The sequence below is a fragment of the Erinaceus europaeus genome, chromosome 16, assembly GCF_950295315.1.
Source record: "Erinaceus europaeus chromosome 16, mEriEur2.1, whole genome shotgun sequence".
NCBI classification, from domain to species: domain Eukaryota; kingdom Metazoa; phylum Chordata; class Mammalia; order Eulipotyphla; family Erinaceidae; genus Erinaceus; species Erinaceus europaeus.
The window spans coordinates 18273441-18296113 of record NC_080177.1 but is presented as its reverse complement, the minus strand read 5'-3'; positions in this window follow the sequence as shown (position 1 = coordinate 18296113).

The window sequence follows — 22673 nt, the reverse complement described above, 5'->3', positions numbered from 1 at the left end:
GTTAAGCGCATGTGGCTCAAAGCACAAGGACCAGCATAAGGATCCTGGTTCGAGCCCCCAGTTCCCCACCTGCAGGGGAGTCGCTTCACAGGCAGTGAAGCAAGTGTGCAGGTGTCTATCTTTCTCTCCCCCTCTCTGTCTTCCCCTCCTCTCTCCATTTCTCTCTGTCCTATCCAACAAAGACAACACCAATAATAATGACTACAACAATAAAAAATAATGACAAGGGCAACAAAAGGGAATAAAATATATATATATACATCATCGATAATAAAACTTATTTTAAACAGACATTTGAGAACATGAATTTACCATCTTACCTATAAATTCTTTGAGTGTTTCATGAGCCCTGCCAAGATCATAGTAGGCCAGGAGATACACTGGAAAAAAAAACCTGATTTTCAGCGACCTCTCCACACCGTACCAGGGAACATAAAATTTAGGCATTATGTTTCCGCCTTTGACTAATGTCCCAGCTAGTGGGAAATTAATAATCAAAAGTGTCCACTGATCCACGAGTCAGGATGGGACAGAAACTTAGTTTGCTTAGGTTGTTGTTGTCTTTGAAACAACTGGGTTTCCACGAGGCTGCATGAAGAAACTCTAAGCTACCAGTCATTCGAAAAACAGGAACTTCAGTTCATTCCAGCTTACAGCTTGAAGCCATTCTCCTTTTCCCATCAGTTCACACATGTGTAAATATACCCACAATGTAGAAGAAAATATGCACATCAAGCTCACAAGTGGGACTTTTAAGAATTGCTAAAAATCACTCTAAAATCCCAAGAGTTTTTACTTGAGAACAAAATAGGCCTTATAGCATACCTCTTAATCAAAACCTACTAACTAAAAATTAGTCAATCTTTAAATGCAGTTGAAATCTGGTTTTCTCTGAGGTTCTTCAGGTTCAGACATTCTGGATATAGGTCTCTTAATGCAGACTTCACAGATCTTCTATGGAGATGATGACCCTTAGGTAAACCTGGTTACAGAATGTTGGTGGTCCAGTGAAAAAATAAAAACATGGGCCCTTTGTTGAAACTTCAAAAAAAAAAAAAAAAAGAATTTAAAGTTGATGACAGCTTATTAAACTAAGCATGGGTTCCAGTGAAACTGGGCAGGGTGTGTGCCCATGAAGTTGACCCTGACTTTAGGGCAACACAATCCCCAAAGTTTCTCGTTACCCTTCTGTTGAGTCTGTGGGACCAAATGACGCTTTGCTTTTTGCCAATATTCATGTAGGCAGATGGCCCCAGCTGTCCGTGGGACATCTGCAGGGACAACAACAGAAGGAAAATACGATGCGGAATGAGTGTAATGTGTCTGTCAGGAGTATCAGTGGAAAGACAGAGGATTTGTACGGCTGTCAGGGGAACTCAGAAAACAGAACATTTGGCTACTGAAAACCCAACTGGGTGCCAGTATTGTCTCGGGGAGAGAGAGCTGTGCAGATTCTCATTCCTAGAGATTTTGTGACAGCATATCCAGTTGTCTGTCTATCTATCTATTTGTATACATTTATAACTATTCTTTTCCATGTTTCTAACTTTCCACCCCGGCCTCAAGCTAACAGTTGTCTCTGTGTTAGGGGAGGGACTCATCAGCATACAAGAAGCAGAAACTGTTTTAATAGTGATCTTGGGCTTAAGTCCACAAACCCAAGTCCCAAAGAGAGGAATACATTCAAAGCACAGAAATTTTTTGGCTAGAATGATGACAGTGGGACAAGAAAAGAGGTCTCCTGGTTTGGGAAAGGAGAACCAGAGTGAGAAGTGAGGGAGAGAGAATGAGAAGTTCCTTGTGTTCTTAATCAAGAAGACATACCAGAGACCTCTCAGTCTATTCATGGACAAAGAGGATGATGGGAAGGCAGTCAGCCTCTCCACTCCCTGCTCCCCCAACCCCCCATCCCATGAAGCCTAGGGGTAGCTGAAAGTTTCCTGAAGCCTAAACCCTATGGAAAGCAAAGAAACAGCAGACAGCATTTTAAAAATGACAAAGACTGTCTCATAGGCCACCTGAGGATAAAGGCAAAAGGACCATGTGATACAGTGTGTACTCTCCCCCTCAGGTCCCCTTCCCCAACACACAGGTCTTGTTCTAACACTCCATTGGGAGGCAAGGGAAGCAAGAAAAATGACTGCAGTTAGGGTAAAAATTAAATTATTAAAAATATTTAAAATATTTAATTACTTAATTTGTTTATTTGATCAAAAAAGAGAAATCAAGAAGGAAAGGGGAGCTCAAGAGGGGAAGAGAAAAGCCTGTGACATTACTTCACTGCTAATGAACTTTTCCCCCTCTCCGTGGGAACTAGGGACTTGAACCTGGGTCCTTGCACAGCTCAACAGAGTGAGTCACCGCCTAACCCAGCCATTTTTTTTCTATGCCTGAACTTGTGGACTGGGGTTCAGTCTACTTGTTAGGACATGTACTCTTTTTTTTAAATTTATTTTTTAAGAAAGGATAAATTAACAAAACCATAGAGTAGAAGGGGTACAACTCCACACAATTCCCACCACCCAATCTCCATATCCCATCCCCTCCCCTGATAGCTTTCCCATTCTCTATCCCTCTGGGAGCATGGACCCAGGGTCGTTGTGGGTTGTAGAAGGTGGAAGGTCTGGCTTCTGTAATTGCTTCTCCGCTGAACATGGACGTTGACTGGTCGGTCCATACTCCCAGTCTGCCTCTCTCTTTCCCTAGTAGGGTGGGTCTCTGGGGAAGCTGAGCTCCAGGACACATTGGTGGGGTCTTCAGTCCAGGGAAGCCTGGCCGGCATCCTGATGGCATCTGGCACCTGGTGGCTGAAAAGAGAGTTAACATACAAAGCCAAACAAACTGTTGAGCAATCATGGACCCAAAGGTTGGGATAGTGGAGATGAAGTGTTGGGGGGTATTCACTGCAAACTCTAGTGTACTTCTGCTTTCAGGTATATATTTTGCACTTGTTTATGGATACATGTGAATATATGCTCTCTCTTACAGAACCTGGTGTATATCTAGGTTTTAGGACTTTGTTAGAAAGTGATCCACCTGGGATGGAATTAGAGAATACTATGAAAGGAAAGGTCTCACCTGAGTAATGAAGCTGAACGGTTGTCATTCCACACCTGAAGTCTCAGGACACAGTCTGAGCTGAAGCATGTTGAGGTGGCAATCATTACGTTGATTAGGTTGCGATTGGCTGATGCAATATTATTTGATATGGATTGGGAGAGGCATGTGGGAAAGTGGGCTCTATCCTAAGGTTCCAGGACTCTGGGAAATATAGGCTCAATAGTGGAGATGTGAGGTTCCTGCTGTCTTAGGGTTCAAAGAGACAATGAATAGTTAATGTTATCATCAAATTATTTGGTAATTGTGTTAACTTTGAAAAGTCCTTTTGTTAGGGTTTGCTGTACAGTACCCAGTATCTTATAAATAGCTGTGCTACTGGTTGCCTCTGATCTACTTGGTCTAGGTTTTTGAGAGAGTCTGCATATCAAATACACAGCCTATATATTAAGAAGACTCAGTCTGTGTTTTAAAAACTTCGAGACATACAATTAATTTTCCCCCTCTCATATTAATTAACTAGTGATTTATATGACTACACTTTACTAGGAGTGTACATAAACACCATTCCCATCACCAAAAGACTGTGTCCCACCCCACCCACCCCCCACCGGCCCAGGAAGCAACAAGTCTACCCCTCACCACAGGATTTTTACTTTGGTGCCCTACTTTCAATTTAGTCAGATTCTGCTTTTAGTTTCCCTTTCAGATCTTCTTTCTCAACTTATGTTGATGAGTGGGATCATTCCATACTCATCTTTATCTTTCTGACTTAGCTCACTTGACATAATTCCTTCTAGCTCTGTCCAAGATGGGTCAGAGAAGGTGGGTTCATTGTTTTTAATAGCTGTATAGTATTCCATTGTGTATATGTACCACAGCTTTCTCAGCCACTCATCTGTTGTTGGGAACCTGGGTTGCTTCCAGGTTTTAGCTATTATGAATTGTGCTGCTATGAACATAAGAGTACACACCTCTTTTTGGTTGGGTGTTATGGAGTCCTTGGGGTATAACTTCAGGAGAGGAATTACTGGATCATATGGAAGGTCCATGTCTAGCCTTCTGAGAGTTTTCCAGACTGCTATCCACAGAGGTTGGACCAATTTACATTCCCACCAGCAATGTAAAAGGGTTCCTCTGTCCCCACAGCCTCTCCAGCATTTGTTGCTGCTGTCCTTTTTTGATGTATGCCATTCTTACAGGAGTGAGGTGGTATCTCAATGTTGTCTTAATTTGCATTTCTCTGACAATCAGTGACCTAGAGCACTTTTTCACATGTTTGTTAGCCTTTTGGATCTCCTCTGAGGTGAATGTTTTCTTCATATTCTCTGCCCATTTTTGGATGGGGTCATTTGCCTTTTTGGTGCTAAGTTTGCTGAGTTCTTCATATATTTTGGTGATTAGTTTCTTGTCTGATGTATGGCATGTGAAGATCTTCTCCCATTCTGTGAGGGGTCTCTTTCTTTGTGTGATGGTTTCTTTGGCTGTGCAGAAGCTTTTCAATTTGATGTAGTCCCATTGGTTTGTTTCTGCTTTAGTCTTTCTTGCAACTGGATTTATTTCATCAGAGATGTCCTTGAGGTGTAGGTGGGAAACTGTTTTACCAATGTTTTCCTCTAAGTATTTGATTGTTTCTGGTATAACATCCAGGTCTTTGATCCATTTGGAGTTGATTTTTGTTTCTGGTGAGATAAAGTGGTTCAATTTCATTCTTCTGCATGTTTCAACCCAGTTTTCCCAGCACCATTTATTGAAGAGAGCCTCCTTCTTCCATTTAATGCTTTGGGTCCCCTTATCAAAGATTAGATGTCCATAGGTGTGGGGATTTATTTCTGGGCTTTCAATTCTATTCCACTGGTCTGTGTGCCTATTTTTGTTCCAGTACCATGCTTTTTTTTATGATGATGGCTTTATAATATAGTTTGAGATCTGCGAGTGTGATGCCTCCATTTCTGTTTCTTTTCCTCAAGATGGTTTTGGCAATTGTAGGTGTTTTCAGGTTCCACATAAATGATTGTAGTGTTTGTTCTATTTTCTTAAAGAAGCTTGGTGGAACTTTGATGGGTATTGCATTAAATTTGTATATGGCTCTGGGGAGAATATTCATTTTGATGGTATTTATTCTTCCAATCTATGATCATGGGATGTCTTTCCATTTCTTGGTATCAGTTTATATTTCCTTGAGTAGCGACTCATAGTTTTCAGTATACAGGTCTTTCACTTCTTTGGTCAACTTTATTCCTAGGTATTTGATTGATTTTGCTGAGACAGTAAGTGGGAGTGATTTCTGGATGTCTTCTTCAAATTTAGTGTTTGCATAAAGAAATGCCACTGATTTTTGTACATTGATGTTGTAGCCTGACACCTTGCTATATTGCCTAATAACTTCCAGTAGTTTTCTGCTGAATTCTTCAGGTTTTTCTATGTATACTATCATATCATCTGCAAATAGTGAGAGCTTGACTTCTTCCCTTCCAATCTGTATTCCTTTGATTTCCTTCTCTTGCCTGATTGCTATGGCAAGAACTTCCAATACTATGTTGAAGAGTAATGGTGACAGTGGACAGCCCCGTCTAGTCCCCGATCTTAGGGGGAATGCTTTCAGCTTCTCTCCATTGAGTATGATGTTGGCTGTATATAGATTCCACTATCTTGAGGAATTTCCCATCTATTCCCATTTTTTTAGAGTTTTGAGCATGAATGGGTGTTGGATCTTGTCAAAGGCTTTCTCTGCATCTACTGAGATAATCATGTGGTTTTTGGCTTTACTTTTATTTATGTGGTGAATGACATTGATTGACTTATGGATGTTGAACCAGCCTTGCATTCCTGGGATGAATCCCACTTGGTCGTGGTGAACAATCTTTTTGATGTGCTATGTATCCGGTTGGCCAAGATCTTGTTTAATATTTTGGCATCTATGTTCATCAGAGATATTGGTCTGTAGTTTTCCTTTGTTGTTGTGTCCCTATCTGCTTTTGGTATCAGGGTGATGTTGGCTTCATAGAAGGTGGAAGGGAGTATTCCTGTTTCTTCAATCTTATGGAAAAGCTTAAGAAGTATGGGTACTGTTTCCTGAAAGTTTTGTAAAATTCATTTGTGAAGCCATTTGGTCCAGGGCTTTTGTTGCTGGGGAGGTTCTTAATAATGGTTTCAATTTCTTTGTCTGTGATTGGTGCATTTAGGTTTTGTAGTTCTTCTTGGTTCAGTTTTGAAAGGACATATGTTTCTAGGAATTGTTCCATTTCTTCCAGATTCTCTAGCTTGGTGGCATATAGTTCTTCATAGAAGTTTTACATGATTTTCTGGATTTCTGTGGTGTCAGTTGTGGTATCTCCTCCATTGTTTACAATTCTATTAATTTGAGTCTTCTCTCTTTTTTGTTTGGTAAGTCTGCTAGGGGTTTGTCAATTTTGTTTAATCTTTCAAAGAACCATCATTTGGCTTTGTTGATCTTTCATATGGTTCTCTTATTTTCGATGTTGTTTATTTATGCTCTAATTTTAGTGATTTCTGTCCTTCTGGTTGCTTTAGGGTTCCTTTGTTCCTCTTCCTCTAGTCCTTGAAGGGTGCAGTAAGGTGGTTCATTTGAGCTTTTTCTTGTTGTTTAATATGTGATTGTATGGCTATAAGTTTCCCTCTCAATACTGCTTTAGCTGTGTCCCAAATATTTTGATAGGTTGTGTCTTCATTTTCATTTGTTTCCAGGAATATTTGAATTTCCTGCTTGAGTGAGTCTCTGACCCAGTGGTTCTTAAGGAGTATGTTGTTTAGTTTCCAAATTCTGTGACTTTTAATAATTTTCTGTTTGTTGTTAAATGTTAGTTTTACTCCACTGTGGTCTGAGAAGATACTTGGGATGATTTCAATGTTTTTGAATTTATTATTGATGTCTTTGTGGCCTAACATGTGGTCTATCCTTGAGTATGTGTTATGTGGATTTGAAAAGAAGGTGTATTCCAGTTTTTTGGATGAAGGACTCTGAAAATATCCAAGAGGTCTAGTCTGTCAATCTCTTCATTTAATTCTCTTGTATCTTTGTTGGTTCTCCGCTTTGTTGATCTGTCTAAGTGTGAGAGTGGGGTATTGAAGTCTCCCACTATTATTGTATTACTATTGATGTATTTTTGAAGTTCTGTCAGTAGGTGCTTGATGTATTTAGATGGTCCCTCATTGGGTGCATAGATGTTAATAATTGTTAAGTCTTCTTGGCTGATTGATCCTCTAATAATTATGTAATGTCCTTGCCTATCTTTTATTACTTTATTTAATTTAAAATCTATTGTGTCTGAGATGAGAATGGCTGTTCCTGCCTTTTTTTGTGGTCCATTAGCCTGTATGATAGTTTTCCATCCTTTCACTTTAAGTCTGTGTTTATCTTGTTGTGTCAGATGGGATTCTTGCAAGCAGCATATGGTTGGGCTATGTTTTCTGATCCACACCCCCCTGTGCCTCTTGATGGGTGAGTTTAAGCCATTGACATTTATTGATATTATGGATTTAATGTATTGTATGCCATTGTTCAACAAATTTTTATTTGCTCTGATATATTGCAAGTATTATAGTGATGTTCTTGTTTATAAGAGGTCTTTTAGAACCTCTTTCAGGGCCAGTTTGGTGATGGTTGCCTCCTTTAACTGTTGTTTGTCTAAGAAGTTTTTGATCCCTCCATCTAGTTTGAATGAAAGTCTAGCATGATATATTATCCTTGGTTGAAACCCTTTTTCATTCAGGGCTTGATAGATATCTTGCCATTCTCTTCTGGCTTTTAGAGTGTGCGGAGAAGTCTGCTGATGGTCTTATGGGTTTTCCCTTGTATGTGACTTTTTGTTTCTCTCTTGCAGCCTTTAGGATACTTTCTTTATCCTTACTTCTTCTCATTGTGACTTTGAATGTCTTGGTGTCTTCAGGTCTGGGTTGATTCTGTTTGGAACTCTCTGGGCCTCTTGAATCTTGATGTCCTTTCTGTTATTCAGGTCTGGGAAGTTTTCTTCTATAATTTCCTCTAGAATGTTTGCTTCGCCTTCCTCTCTTTCTTCCTCTGGCAGGCCAATTATACGAATGTTACTTCTTTTGAGATCATCCCATATGTCTCTGTTGTTGTTTTCAGTGTCTCTCAATCTCTTTTTGATCTCTTTCACCTCTTTCTTAGTTTTCTCTAACTCATTCTCTGTCTGACTAATTCTGTTTTCTGCTTCTGTTAGTCTGCTTTCCCTTCCCTCAGCTTCTTTCCTCAGATCAGCTATTTCAGCTTTCAGTTCTCTAATTGCCTCAGGATAATCAGTATTTTCCTTGGGGGTCTCAACTGTTGTTTCCCTAATACTGCCATTCCTTTCCTCCAATGTTGTTTTCATTTCTGTGATTAATAAGTTTATTATTGCTTGCATACTTTTCTTATCTATGGTTACTTCTGGCTGATTTGTAGTTTCTTCTGGGCTCTTGTCTTCATTGTAGTAGCAGTTTTATTGGTTTTTGATCTACCCATTTTTTTTGACTTATGGGTTTCTTATTTTTGTGTTTTGTTGTTCCTCAGTTGTTGTGTTTTGAGTATAAGCAACACTGTACTAAATACCTTTATGAGAAATGCAATCACCAACCTCAGAAATTACAATAGCAACTGAAGCAAGGATTGAAGCAGTTTAATCACTACTAGTTAGCCAAACAATGCCTCCAGTCCATGAAAAAATAGCAACCAAGTCCAAGTGAAGAAGAAAGAGAAAGGAAAGAAGGGATAGCAAGAATAGACAATTATGCAAATCTACTACCTACTGTATATTCTAGGGGTATCAAGAGGAGAGAGGGAAGTAGAGCAGAGATACACACATAGAGAGTCCACTCTGAGTCAGATTTGTTCCCCAAAATAAATCACAAATGAATATCAGTGAATTCAGAAAGCCAAAGAAGGAAGGAAGAAAGGAAGACAAGATAAAAAGAGAATCAAGAGAGAGAAAAGAAAAAAGATAAGAAAAAGAGCTGTAATAAAAGAGCAGTGAAAGGAAAGTTTTTTAATTAATTAATTTTTAATTTAATTTTATTTATTTATTTTTCCCTCCAGGGTTATTGTTGGGCTCAGTGCCTGCACCATGAATCCACCACTCCTGGAGGCCATTTTTTTTCCCCTTTTGGTTGCCCTTGTTGCGGTTATTATTATTACCATTGTTGATGTTGTTCATTGTTGGATAGGACAGAGAGAAATGGCAAGAGGAGGAGAAGACAGATGGGGAGAGAAAGATAGACACCTGCAGACCTGCTTCACTGTTCTGAAGCGACTCCCCTGCAAGTGGGGAGCCAGGGGCTCGAACCAGAATCCTTATGCTGGTCCATGCGCTTTGCACCACGTGTGCTTAACCCACTGTGCCACCGCCCGACCCCTTTATTTTATTTTTTTAATTAGCTAGGAGGAGGGATAAGGGGAGAGTCTGTAGAGGAGGTAGGAGTAGTGAAACAAGTTCATCTCGCAATGGATAAGATGCCCAGTCCCCTAGCAATGAAAGATACCCTAAGAGTTAATTCTGGTCAACCTAAAGGGGGGGGGGAAAGACACCTTTATATAATATTAATAATAAAATAGAGCAGAGTAAAAAACCTGTCCCAGATTGCCTCAAACCTCCTGAGCAAAGGCAGCTGATTGTTAAGAAAGTAAAACAAACAAACAAACAAACAAAAAACAGAAAAATACACCTCAGGACTAGACAAGAATAGCAGGAATAGACAGTTATGCAAATCTACTATCCTGTATATTCTAGGGGTAGCTAGAGAAGAAAGGGAAGTAGAGCAGAGATATATGCAGAGAGAGTCCACTCTGAGTCAGATTTCTTCCCCCAAATAATTCCCAAACGTGTATCAGTGAATTCAGAAAGCTGAAGGAGGAAGGATGAAAGGATGACAAGAATGAGAAAAAGAAGAAAAAAAAGAGAGATAAAAGAAAAAGATAAGAAAAAGAACAGTAATAAAATAGCAGTGAAAGGAAAGAGTTTTTAATTAATTAATTAATTAATTTTTTATTATTTAATTAGCTATGTGGGGGGGTGGAGGGAGAGAATGGGTAGGGGCAGTAGGAAGAGTGAGACAAGTTACTTTATCAGTGAATAAGACAGCCAGTCCCCTAGCAATGGAAAATACACTAAGAGTTAATGCTGGTCAACCTGAAGGAGAAGGGGGAAAGGATATGCGTTTATCTTGTATTGATAATAAAATAGAACAGAGTAAAAAACCTGTCCTATCTTCAGCTTGGATGGCTCCAGATTGCCTCAGGCAGCTGACTGTTGAGAAAATAAAGCAAAAAGAAAAGAAACCTCTGATGGTCTTTTCCTTAGTAAGACTCTGCTTGGTGGAATATCTGTATCTGGAACTGGCTACTTAGAAAGAAAAAAGGCCAAAGGTTTCAGAAGGGAATAGAATTAGAATGCATAACACCTCCTGGTGGGACAGGAAACTTGGTAAAGAAAGAAGTTCAGCAGGGGAGCCTGCTAGGAGCAGATCTCTGGCCCCCAGGGACTTTTTATGGGGTGAGGGGGGGGAGGGGGGTGCGTTTCAGGAATAATAATAAAAAAATTGTTTCCTTTCTTTTTACTCTATTTTCTAACCCAAATTGAGTTATAGTCACCTCCTTGGTGTTACCACTAGGACCCCTTATTGATTGTCCTACTAAAGGCAAAAAAAAATCCTACTGTTTCCAGTAGATGTAGTCAGAGCTCAAGCCACTAACAGCTTCTCATTCCATCTTCTAGAATCCCCAAGACATGTACTCTTTTAGCTCTGACCAAAAATTTATAAAGGATTTATTTATTTTTGTTCATCTTTTCTTTTTTTTAATTTTTAATGTTTATTTATTTTCACTTTTGTTGCCCTTGTTTTTTCATTGTTGTAGTTATTATTGTTGTTTTTGATGTCGTTGTTGTTAGGACAGGGAGAAATGGAGAGAGGAGGGCAATACAGAAAGAGGGACAGAAAGACACCTGCAGACCTGCTTCACCTCCTGTGAAGCGACTCCCCTGCTGGTGGGGAGCCTGGGATCGAACCAGGATCCTTACCTGGTCCTTGAACCGGTCCTTGCACTTTGCCCCATGTGTGCTTAACCCGCTGTACTACTGCCCAACTCCTTGTTCATGTTTTCCATGTGAGAGGCAGACAGAGACCGATTCACCACTCTGGCATATCCTGCACCAGGAATGGAACTCGAGACCTTGCTTATATGAAATCTGTCATTGCATTCAATTCCCTGTGCCACCTCCTTAGCCACCACATTTTACAGCTTTAATTTGGTCTCCAGTTTAGACTTTCCCAGCAGGAAGAGCATGTTATGAATTGAGTTTCTCTCTGTGATGAAAGCTCCCTGTGGAAATGAACAAACGTGATGTGATTCAGATTTCCAGATTCGTCAATCTCTTGGGAGTTTGGCTAACATGGTTTACTTCCCTGGCAGCTGGCCACAGGGGTGTACTGTGAAGGTAGAGTTCATGAACTTATGAAGTTGATGGCCCTGGTGACTCTGCTAAGGTACAAATGTCCTATAAAAGACCTGTGGCTAGAATGGTCCCCTGTCCTTTCTATAGTGGAAACAATACCATGAAAATGCTACAGAAAGATTTTAATGTACACTAGATATTCAGTCTCTGAAATTTGATTTCTTGAGTTCATCAAATTCTGGTTTTTGCCGCTCTAAAGTATTGTGAATTTTAGCAAGTGGAAAGAACAGAGTAAATTCAAAAGGACTCTTGCTAGAAATAAAGGCATTCGTACATGTAAAAAGAACAGTTTGATCAGTACTAAACATCTTTCTGTGAAGTACTTTAGTTTTCCCTGTATTTAAAAAATGTTTTGAAGTATGCTTTGCATAACTCAGGATAAACTTTAAAAAAAATAAAAGATGAATGAGATAAGGTTTCTAAATCCCAAAGTCAATATTCCATTGAATAGATGTATAACAATTTACTTAGCCATTGACCTACATTTGGCATTCTAAGTTGTTTCCATTCTTTTATAGTATAGATCTTTATACACCACAACTTCTTTTTCTTCTGTTGATTTATTTCCCTAGGATAAAGTCCAAGAGTGGGATTATGGGATAAAATGATATAAACATCTTCCTGGCTTGTGATATATTTTTCCACATTGCTTTCCAAAATTGCTGTGCTTCTTCTTCCCCATTATTATTATTCAATATTTTTAAAAAGAGAGAGAGAATTCCCATTCCACCTGGCAACAACCTGCTTTTCGGTGCGATCTCCTCATTCTCTAGTGGCTTTTCATTTGGTGATGGAAGGATGTGTATGTACATTGTTCACTTTTCAACCTGTTTTAGAACTGCCACTCCTATAGAACTTTCTTAAGCTCATAGTTTTTCTCCTACACTGAGAGACTGTGTATCCCTCAACTGTAGATACGATTAGCCTTTCCCCAAAGTCCCAGGTTTAATCTCCTGTACCATAAGCCAGAGCTGAGCAGTGTTCTGGTAGAAACAAACAAGCAAATAAACAAAACAAAACAAAAAAAGAAAGAAAAAAAAACAACCTTTCCATTTTCCAGATGAGGACACTGAGACCCCCAGAGGTTGTGTATCTGGTCAAGAGACAAGGGTTGTGTATACCCAACAAGGGATAGAATCCATACTTTCATTCAGGTCTCTATATGCTTTCCCTGCATCTGGATGTGACTCTATCAATTTTGTATGAAAAAAGTTGGCTTGGGGAGTTGGGTGGAAGTGCAGTGGGTTAAGCACAGGTGGCACAAAGCTCAAGGACTGGTGCAAGGATCCGAATTCAAGCCCCTGGCTCCCCACCTGCAGGGGGGTTGCTTCACAAGCGGTGACGAAGGTCTGCAGGTGTCTCTCTCCCCTTCTCTGTCTTCCCCTCCTCTATTTCTCTCTGTCCTATCCAACACAACATCAGTAACAACAACAATAATAACTCCAATAATAAAACAACAAGGGCAACAAAAGGGAATAAATAAATATTTTTTTAAAAGTTGGCTTGAACCCCATTCTATATGGATAAGAGAAGAGAGGCAGGAAATTCCATCTGATTAATCAGAGGGACCACATTCTTCATCATTCTCTCTCTCTCTTTTCTTCTTCTTTTTTTTCTTTGCCTCTAGGTTATTACTGGGGCTTGATGCCTGCACTACAGATCCACTGTTCCCTTTGTTCCCTTTTGTTGCCCTTATTGTTTACCGGTTGTTGTCATTATGATTGTTATTGCTGTCATTGTTGTTGAATAGGACAGAGAGAAATCAAGAGAGGAGAGGAAGACAGAGAAGGGGAGAGAAAGATAGACAGCTGCAGACCTGCTTCACCGCTTGTAAAATGACCCCTCTGCAGATGGGGAGCCAGGGACTCGAACTGGAGATCCTTAAGCTGGTCCTTGCATTTCACGCCATGTGCACTTAACCCGTTGCACTACTGCCCGGCCCCCTCTTTCTCTATCTCTTTATCTTTGACTCATCCTTTTATTGTTTTTAAATTTTTTATTGGTGACTTAATAATGATTACCAAGACTGTAAGATTACAGGGGAACAATTCCATACAGTTCCCACCACCAGAGTTCCATGTCCCACTAGGGATCGGTAGAAGCAGGCTGGGGGAATGGATCAAATTGCTAATGTCCATGTCCAGCAGAGAAGCCAGATCTTCCATCTTGTGCATCCCATAAAGAATTATGGTACATACTCCCAGAGAGATAAAGAATAGGGGAGCCTCCAATGAAGGGATGGGACAGGGAACTTCACCTTCCTCTTATCCTATCTCAGGACTAGCCCATTCTTGTCTCCTCATAACCACCTCTTTTAGTCTGGTTCTCAGACTGCTAACCTGGGTTTCACATACTCCATCCTCCTGTTTCACATACATTATCTGATGGTGCTAGACTGATGGCTCTCGTCCATGGGAAATTTAAAACAAAATGAACCAGACAAGCTGAATCATGGATCCCATCTCCCCAAACGCAGGGTTAGTGATACAGAGTGTAGTTTAGACTTGGTTCTGGGATTTTTTTTTTCCTAGGGAATTTTGGGGTGGCAACCTTTTACTTTTCATGTTATTCTTGGTTTTCCCTTCTGTATTTAGGCTGAGGGTGTTTTTTTCTGAAAAAAAAAAAACTATTTATTTATTTATTGCCACCAGAGTTATTGCTGGAGCTCAGTGCTGGCACTAAGAACCCACCATTCCTACTCTTTTCCCCCTCCTTTTGATTTTATTGAACAGGACAGAAAGAAATTGAGAGAGGAAGGAGAAAGAGAAATACTTGCAGACCTGCTTCATGGCTAGGCTAGTGATGTGTCTCCTCTTCAGGTGGGGAGCAGGGGCTTGAACCCCGGGCCCCTGTGCACTAAATCAGTTGCACCACTGTCTGGACCTTAGTTTTTTCTTTTTTTTTTTTTTTTTTAGGCTCCAGGGTTATCTCTGGGATTCCTTGTCTACACTACTAATCCACTGCTCCAACTGCCATTTTTTCTTTTTCTTTCTTTTTTTTGGGGGGGGGGATAAGACAGAGAAATTGAGAGGGGAGGGGAAGATAGAGAGGGAGAAAGATAGATACCTGCAGAGTTGCTTCATCATTTGAGAGGTGACGTCCCCTCCCCTGCAGGTGGAGAGCTGGGAGCTTGAACCACGATCCTTGTGTTCCTTACGCTTCTTTTTTTTAATTAATTAATTTCTTTATTCCCTTTTTGTTACCCTTGTAGTTTTATTGTCGTAGTTATTACTGTTGTTGTTATTGATGTCATTGTTGTTGGATAGGACAGAGAGAAGTCGAGAGAGGAGAGCTGGGATAGCCTCTCGGGCGGGAGAGAGAGATGACCAGGGACTCATGGCTGAGCTGGGAAGCAGTAAATCTAATCTCTTCTAATCACAACACAGTTCTGTCTGGCATCTCTCCTGAGGTGGAAGAGTCAGGAACAAGGAAGTAGGTAGGATAGGGGGCGGGGAGAAGGGAAAAGCACAAACCAGTGAGGATTAAACCAATGTCCTGGAGGCAGGGGGTTGCTTAGTTAACAGAGGTTATATAAATAGAATACATCGTAAGTAATACAAGCAAACCTAATGTGATGAGCAAAACAGAAGGTCTTATAAGCAGGATTTAGAAGCATACCAACAGAGAAGGAGAGACAGAAGGGGAGAGAAAGATAGACAACTGCAGACCTACTTCACCGGCTGTGAAGTGACCCCCTTGCAGGTGAGGAGCCAGGGGCTCAAACTGGGATCCTTACACTGGTCCTTGTGGTTTGCGCCATGTTTGCTTAACCTGCTGCCCAACTCCCTTCCTTGTGCCTCTTATTATGTGCACTTAACCCAGTGTGTCACTGCCTGCCCCCCCCCATCAGTTTTTGTTTTTAAGTTAGAGCTGTCTCACTTCTCTTGGCTACCACCTCTACTTGCGGTCACTTAGCTGTCTGTCCCCAAATTTGTGAATCACTCAGGCTGTTCTTTCAAATCTTTGCCCTTATTTTTTGCCACTCTGGTAACCAGTTTTCTTGTTTTCTATTTGATCTTTAGGAGCTGAGGTTTCATTTCCATGCAGTCCTGTTGCAGTGGAGTCCACCCAGGTGACTGCTTCCTCTGAACTTCAATTTTCATTCTTATCTACTTTACTCTAGTGACTTTTCATTTAGTGATAGAAGGATGTGTGTAACTTTCTTTAAAAAAAAATTTTATTTATGCAGGGACCAGGTGGTGGTGCATGTAGTTGAGCACACATGTTACAATGTGCATGGAGCTTAGTCCGCACCTGCAGGGGAAAGTCTGCGCAAGCAGTGAAGCAATGCTGCAGGTGTCTCTCTTGCTCTCTATCTTCCCCTTCCCTCCCTATTTCTTTTTCTCTATCCAATAAATATTTTACTTATTCACTTATTCATTGAGAGAGTTATATCAGAGCATCAGCCTGGCATTGAAACTGTGGCCTCAGTTTACCAAAATATGAGCCTAACTAATCCCAGCTGTTCAGATATGATTTTCTTTTGTGGACAGAAGTTAAAACTCACAATAGTGGATGAGATAACAAGACTGACAGTCATGAAGGTTAATATTGTAACTTCAAAGCCTTGATCATCCCATTTATAAATTAAACAGTGATACATACCTTACAGGGTTTAGATGAATACATGGAAAAATATTTAGTACAGAGCATGTTATAGGATGAAAGTTTGATACAAGTTAACCATTAGAACAGATAGAACTAAGATTGACTTCCTGCAATTAAAGTTATGAAAATTAAAAGCATATGCATCCAAGTGAGCAATTTCTTGTCAACTTTCCTGCAAATGAGTGGAAGTTACCCTCTGAGTCTGCTGATGCTCCACTGCCTAGATCTTTTCCAGAAGTCCTCTTTTGGTATTGCCTACAGAGGCAGCTTATGAGTCAGAAGAAAAGGGGCCCTGCTATTCTACTCTCTGCTTCTTTTTTTTTTTTTTTCTTTTACCAAAAAAGGTAATATCCAGTTTTGCTACCCACTTTATTTATCAGCTTTAGTGCCAAATGATTTTTTTTTCTTTTAAATTACATCTATCAGAAGAGGCCAAAGATGCCACTGCTAATAACTATGGAGAACAGAAGTTCTCCTAAAAGATCCCCCGAGGAGATGGTAAATTCCTTGACAACAGAAGCCTTATCAAAGAGGGGTTCTTTCTTTTCATCTTTTCTTATTCTAAGTTTCACCTTATGTTTTCTGTTTCTGTCCTTGCTTCACAGGCTCCATCTAAGAGGAAAATCATTTGGTATTTGACCTTCACTTTCTAGCTGATCTCTCTCAACATGAGACACTCAACTTCTACCCAAGATATGACAAAGGAGATAGCTGTTTTTTTTTCATTGTTTATTTAACCTTTTAATTTCAGATAGAGATAGAGCAAAAAAGAAAGAAAGAAAAGGAGAGACCCAGCAGCACAATTCCACCATTCACGAAGCTTTCTTTGGTGCTGTGCATGGTGTTTCCATCAGGTGCTAGAGTTCAAAGCCAGGTCTTCACACACAACAATGTGTGTGCACTATCAAATGAGCTATAGCCCATCCTTGCAAACAGGCTTCTTAACAGGGTGTTAAGTTAATTTCAGGCTTTTGTCCTATATATTTTTCCAGCTAAAGTGTCTGCCATTTTCGTAACTATTGATAACAAAAGGAGAATAGATATGTCTACATTCTTTAAAGTTTTATATATATGTGTGTGTTGGGACTGGGTGGGCTTGGGGGAGTTATGGCTCAGCAGAGAACATCTGGCTTGTATGCATGGGGTCCTGGGTTTGAGCCCTGGAATCACATGAGAACAATGAGGTTAAAATAAGTGAAACTCCATCAATGGTGGAGTGGTGATTTTCTCTCCCTTTTTCCTCTCATAAAAAAATATATATTATAGGCTCTCCTCATAAAAAATATTATAGCGGGGGCCAGTTAGTAGTGTAGCAGGTTAAATACACAAAGTGCAAGGACGGGGTAAGGATCCAGGTTCAAGACCCTGGTTCAAGCACCCAGCTCCCCACATGCAGGTGTGGGGGTGGGGGGGTCACTTCACAAGTGGTGAAGCAGGTCTGCAGGTGTCTTTCTCTCCCTCTCTCTGTATTCCCTTCCTCTCTCTATTTCTGTCTGTCCTATCCAACAACAACAGCAGCAATAATAACAACAACAAAGATAAACAATAAGGACAATAAAAAGGGGAAAAAATAGCCCCTAGGAGTAGTGGATTTGCAGTGCAGGCACCAAGCCCCAGCAATAACCCTGGAGGCAAAAAAAAAAAAGCATTGAACCCTTAAGTATGAGGTCCTGAGTTTAGTCCCTGGCAGCACATGTACCAGAGTGATGCCTGGTTCTTTCTCTCTCTCTTCCTATCTTTCTCATTAACAAATAAATACAATTAAAAAATATTATTTCCAAGGATCCTAGGAGAGTGTTATAGTGCTGATAATAATAATTCTAAATACTCACAGGCTAAACTGTGCTGTACTGGTATAATACATAGAGTTATTATTTCTCTCTCTTTTTTTATTTGCTTCCAGGGTTATTGCTGGGGCTTGGTGCCTGCACTAGGAATCCACTGCTCCTGGAGGCCATTTTTCCTATGTTGTTGCCCTTGTTGTTGTTGTTGGATAGGACAGAGAGAAATTGAGAGAGGAGGGGAAGACTGAGAGGGGGAGAGAAAGACACCTACAGATCTGCTTCACTGCTTGTGAAGTGATCCCTCTGCAGATGGGGAGACAGGGGCTCAAACCAGGATCTTTACATTGGTCCTTGTGCTTTGTGCCATGTATGCTTAACCTGCTGCATTACCATCTGCCCCCCCCACATACATTGTTATTTTAATGGTGTGAGATGGGCTTGAAGAAACTATCCTTTCAATCATTTCTTCTTGACATTGCTTGTGCATATGTTCATGAAATGACTTGCTAGTCTTCTAGAATATGGAGTGTGAGCTTGGCACAAAGGATGGCTTTTCTCTTTCAATGAAGAGGTCTGGACTGTCAGGTTGGGTATGGTAACTTTTCATTATGTTAGAGACACATTCTTACACACTGAATCTGTTAAAACAGATGATTCTGGAGTGACTGAAAGCATTAACAAATTGGCTATCGGGGACAGGTGGCGGCACACCTGACTAAGCACACATTCTATAATGCGCAAAGGCCTAGGTTCAAGGCCCCAGTCCCTACCTATAGGGTGCTCACACACAGTGATGCCGTGCTGCAGGTGTCTCTTTCTCTCCCACTTTCTATGCTTCCTTCTCTATCAGTTTCTCTCTGTCTCTATCCAATAAATAAGTAAATAAATAAATGAATGAAAAAAACATTTTAAAAAATTGGCTTATCCAGAGGGCTCTGCACTCCAGCTTTATCAGGTCCCAGAGAGGATGAATAGAGGAGAGATATTTGGATGTAGTAATAGGATTACATGTAGCTTTGAGGGAAAGAAAGGACTGGACCTAGAAGGAAAAGGGGGCAATTGTATACACATCTAGACAGATAGTTATAGAGATGATGGTTAGCCCATGTCTGCAAACTTGGAGAACCACAGTGGACTGCAATGGATGTACTTAGGATTCAGAACTCTGGTGGTGGGAAGGGTGTGGAACTGAACCCCTGTTGACATGTAATTTTGTAAATCAATATTGAATCACTAATAAAAAATTGGCTCATCAGTGCTTCCCCCTCCAGTTTCTAGCACTATATTTTTAGAAGTATTTATTTTAAATGGAGAGAGTCCAAAGGTGAACACAGATATGGTTAAGAAAACAAAATCTGAACATGGGAATTGGGAAGAGGATTCTTTTATCCTTGTTTTTGTCCAGTGGTGTGCTGATAACTCTTAAGGGAGGAAAATGATGACCTATTTTATAGTGTTGCAAATGTCTGTGTTATAAATACTCCCACCATGACCAGTTTCAAATTACCAATATAAGTTTACTGAGTGGAAGTGGGAAAAAATTCACAAAGTTTTCATGCAGGTATAGGTTGGCTTCAGGAAACCAAAGTTTGGGACCCTTACAAAAAGTTCCAGGAAAAGAGCTTCTAGAAGAAGTTCAGTTTTATAATTATATGTTCAGAAGAAGTGCAGTTTAATAGTAAAAATATTTTTTCTGTAAAGAGAATCCCATTGGAGGGTACTGAAAAAAATGGGAATATATAGTTTAAGATGTCATTTCTAAATTATGGATAAAATCCATAACTTCTCCACCAAAAATCACTAAAACCTTTTCTTCTTTTACTTTTTCTTTTCCTAAGCTTTTCCTATTTTACCCAAATGCTTAAAAAAAATAGTTTTTGGGGGCTGGGTGGTGGCACACCTGGTTGAGCGCACATGTTACAATGCTCAAAGACCCAGATGCAAGTCCCCGGTCCCCACCTACAAGGGGGAAAGCTTCACAAGTGGTGAAGCAGGGCTGCAGGTGTCTCTCTGTCTCTCTCCCTCTCTATCACCCCCTTCCCTCTCGATTTCTGGCTGTCTCTATCCAATAAATAAATAAAGATAATGAATACACACACACACACACACACAATAAATAAGTAAATAAATAAAACAAAACACAAAAAATAAAATTAATTAAATATTTAAAAAATAAAATAAAGACAATAAAATATTTAAAAAGATAGTTTTTGCTCTTTGATTGGAAATTGATGGATGGGGAAAGAGGTGTCTGAGAATAGCAGGGTGTTAGTGGTTTGTATTTTATGATATTCTTTTCTCTCATACTTAAAAGGAAAAGATAAAAATTTAGGAAGAAAATCATATAAGCAAAACTTTCTTCTTAACGTTTATGGTTTGTGAATAAGCATGTCTATATAAACAGTGTCTAGAGAAGAGAGAGCAGTATAGACACAAATCAAAGGCATTTCTTTTCTCTCCATTTACTTATGGGTATTTCTTAATCTGCAACCACATGTCTAAACCAATCTGACTGACCGAGTTGGAGTTAATAAAAAGTTAGATGCCAAGCCAACTGCTTCTCTGTCCTAGCTGATTTTCTTTTGGCTATCTGGTCAGACTCAAAACTGTGACTATGAGCATGTTCCTTGGCCTCTCTGAACTTGAGTTACATCATCTGAACTGAGTGGTCTTTAAATTATCTTCAACCCCTCAGAACTTGTGGCACTTGTGTGTTGCATTTTCCAAACAGCGCCACAACTTTTTTCTTACGAAAGAGAATAATAGCCTCTAATATTAAAGTGTCACAAACGTGTTAGTTTGAATAATACATGTACCTTATCTGATGTGACTCATAACTCTTCTGCCAATAGGTAAAACTTATTTTTTTAGATTCCAGTTTTCTCTGCTGCCATCCTGTCAAACTGATCCAGAAGATGAAATCCTCTGAACTTGGAGGACTCAGTGTAAATTAGGACCCTACTCTACTGGCCAGACCCCCACCCCAATTCAGAAATAATCCTTGACTCATTCTGGTCCTTGAAGAGTCAGAGTCTCTCAATACACTTGCTCTGCAATGTGTATCTTTCACTGTTTTAGACTCTGACCCACCTAACATTATCTCCAAGCTCCTAATCTTTTAGGAAAAAGGGAAGATGGGTGGGTAATAGTCATGCCTTTACATTGGCTTTATTGTTTTATTATTTGCCTCTTCCCCGTCAGATATAGAATGATTCACTTGGCCTATCAGAGTCCAGAAAAATCATCATGTCAATAATAACTTGAGTGTCTATTATTAAAAATTTAGCTCATTTCTTGTTTAATATCTAAATTAATTCCAGCCCCATTCTATTCGTATGGAATTCAGAATTTTTATTTTATTTTATTTTTGCCTTCTGGGTTATTCCCTGAGGCTCAGTGCCGGTACTATGAGTCCACTGCTCCTGCAGCCTTTTTTTTTTTTTTTCTTTTTAGATAGGACATAGGGAAATTGAGAGGGGAGAAGAAGATAAAGAGGGAAAGAGAAAGATAGACACCTGCAGATCTGCTTCACCACTTTTGAAGCAATCTTTCCTGCAGGTGGGGAGCCAGGGGCTCAACCTCGGATCCTTGTGTGGATACTTGCACTTTGTACCATGTACGCTTAGCCCAGTGCACCACTGCCTGGCCCATTGGAATTCAGAATTTAATGAGGCTAACTCAAGGCCAGAATGAGCAACAAAAATCAGGCACGGTGAACAATCTTGGCCCTGTCGGAAGTGAATACCTATCCCTGAGTTGGTTGGTTGTAACTAAAGTTCTTAACTCAAAACAGGTGAAAAGCTTTTGCCTGTCCCATTCCCAGAAACTTACTTAAAGGTCCACTGTCTCAAATGGGGCTCAGGTCCTTTGATGATCACACACAGAGGGGTAGTTAGTAATCTATGTTTGGCTGGGTTAAGACTCTATGCCCCTCTTTTATCGTCTGCTCTGTATCATCACTTGAGTATGTAAAAAAAAATCACCTGGTTCCCCACACCTATGGATATCTAATCTTTGCTAAGGGGGTCCAAAGTATTAAATGGAGGAAGGAGGCTCTCTTCAATAAATGGTGCTGGGAAAACTGGGGTGAAACACGCAGACGAATGCAACTGAACCACCTTATCTCATCAGAAATCCAAAATCAACTCCGAATGGTTCAAGGACCTGGATGTTAGATCAGAAACTATCAAATACTTAGAGGAAAACATTGGTAAAACACTTTGCCACACACACCTCAAGGACATCTTTGATGAAACAAACGCAATTGCAAGGCAGACTAAAGCAGAAACAAACCAATGCGACTACATCAAATTGAAAAGCTTCTGCACAGCCAAAGAAACCATCACACAAACAAAGAGACCCCTCACAGAACGGGAGAAGATCTTCACTTGCCATACATCAGACAAGAGACTAATCACCAAAATATATGAAGAGCTCAGCAAATTTAGCAACAAAAAAGCAAATGGTCCCATCCAAAAATGGGCAGAGGATATGAACAGAACATTCACCTTAGAGGAGATCCAAAAGGCTAACAAACACATGAAAAATTGCTCCAGGTCGCTGATTGTCAGAGAAATGCGAATAAAGGCAACACTGAGATGCCACCTCACTCCTGTGAGAATGGCATACATCAAAAAGGACAGCAGCAACAAATGCTGGAGAGGCTGTGGGGACAGTGGAACCCTTCTGCACTGCTGGTGGGAATGTAAATTGGTCCAGCCTCTGTGAAGAGCAGTCTGGAGAACTCTCACAAGGC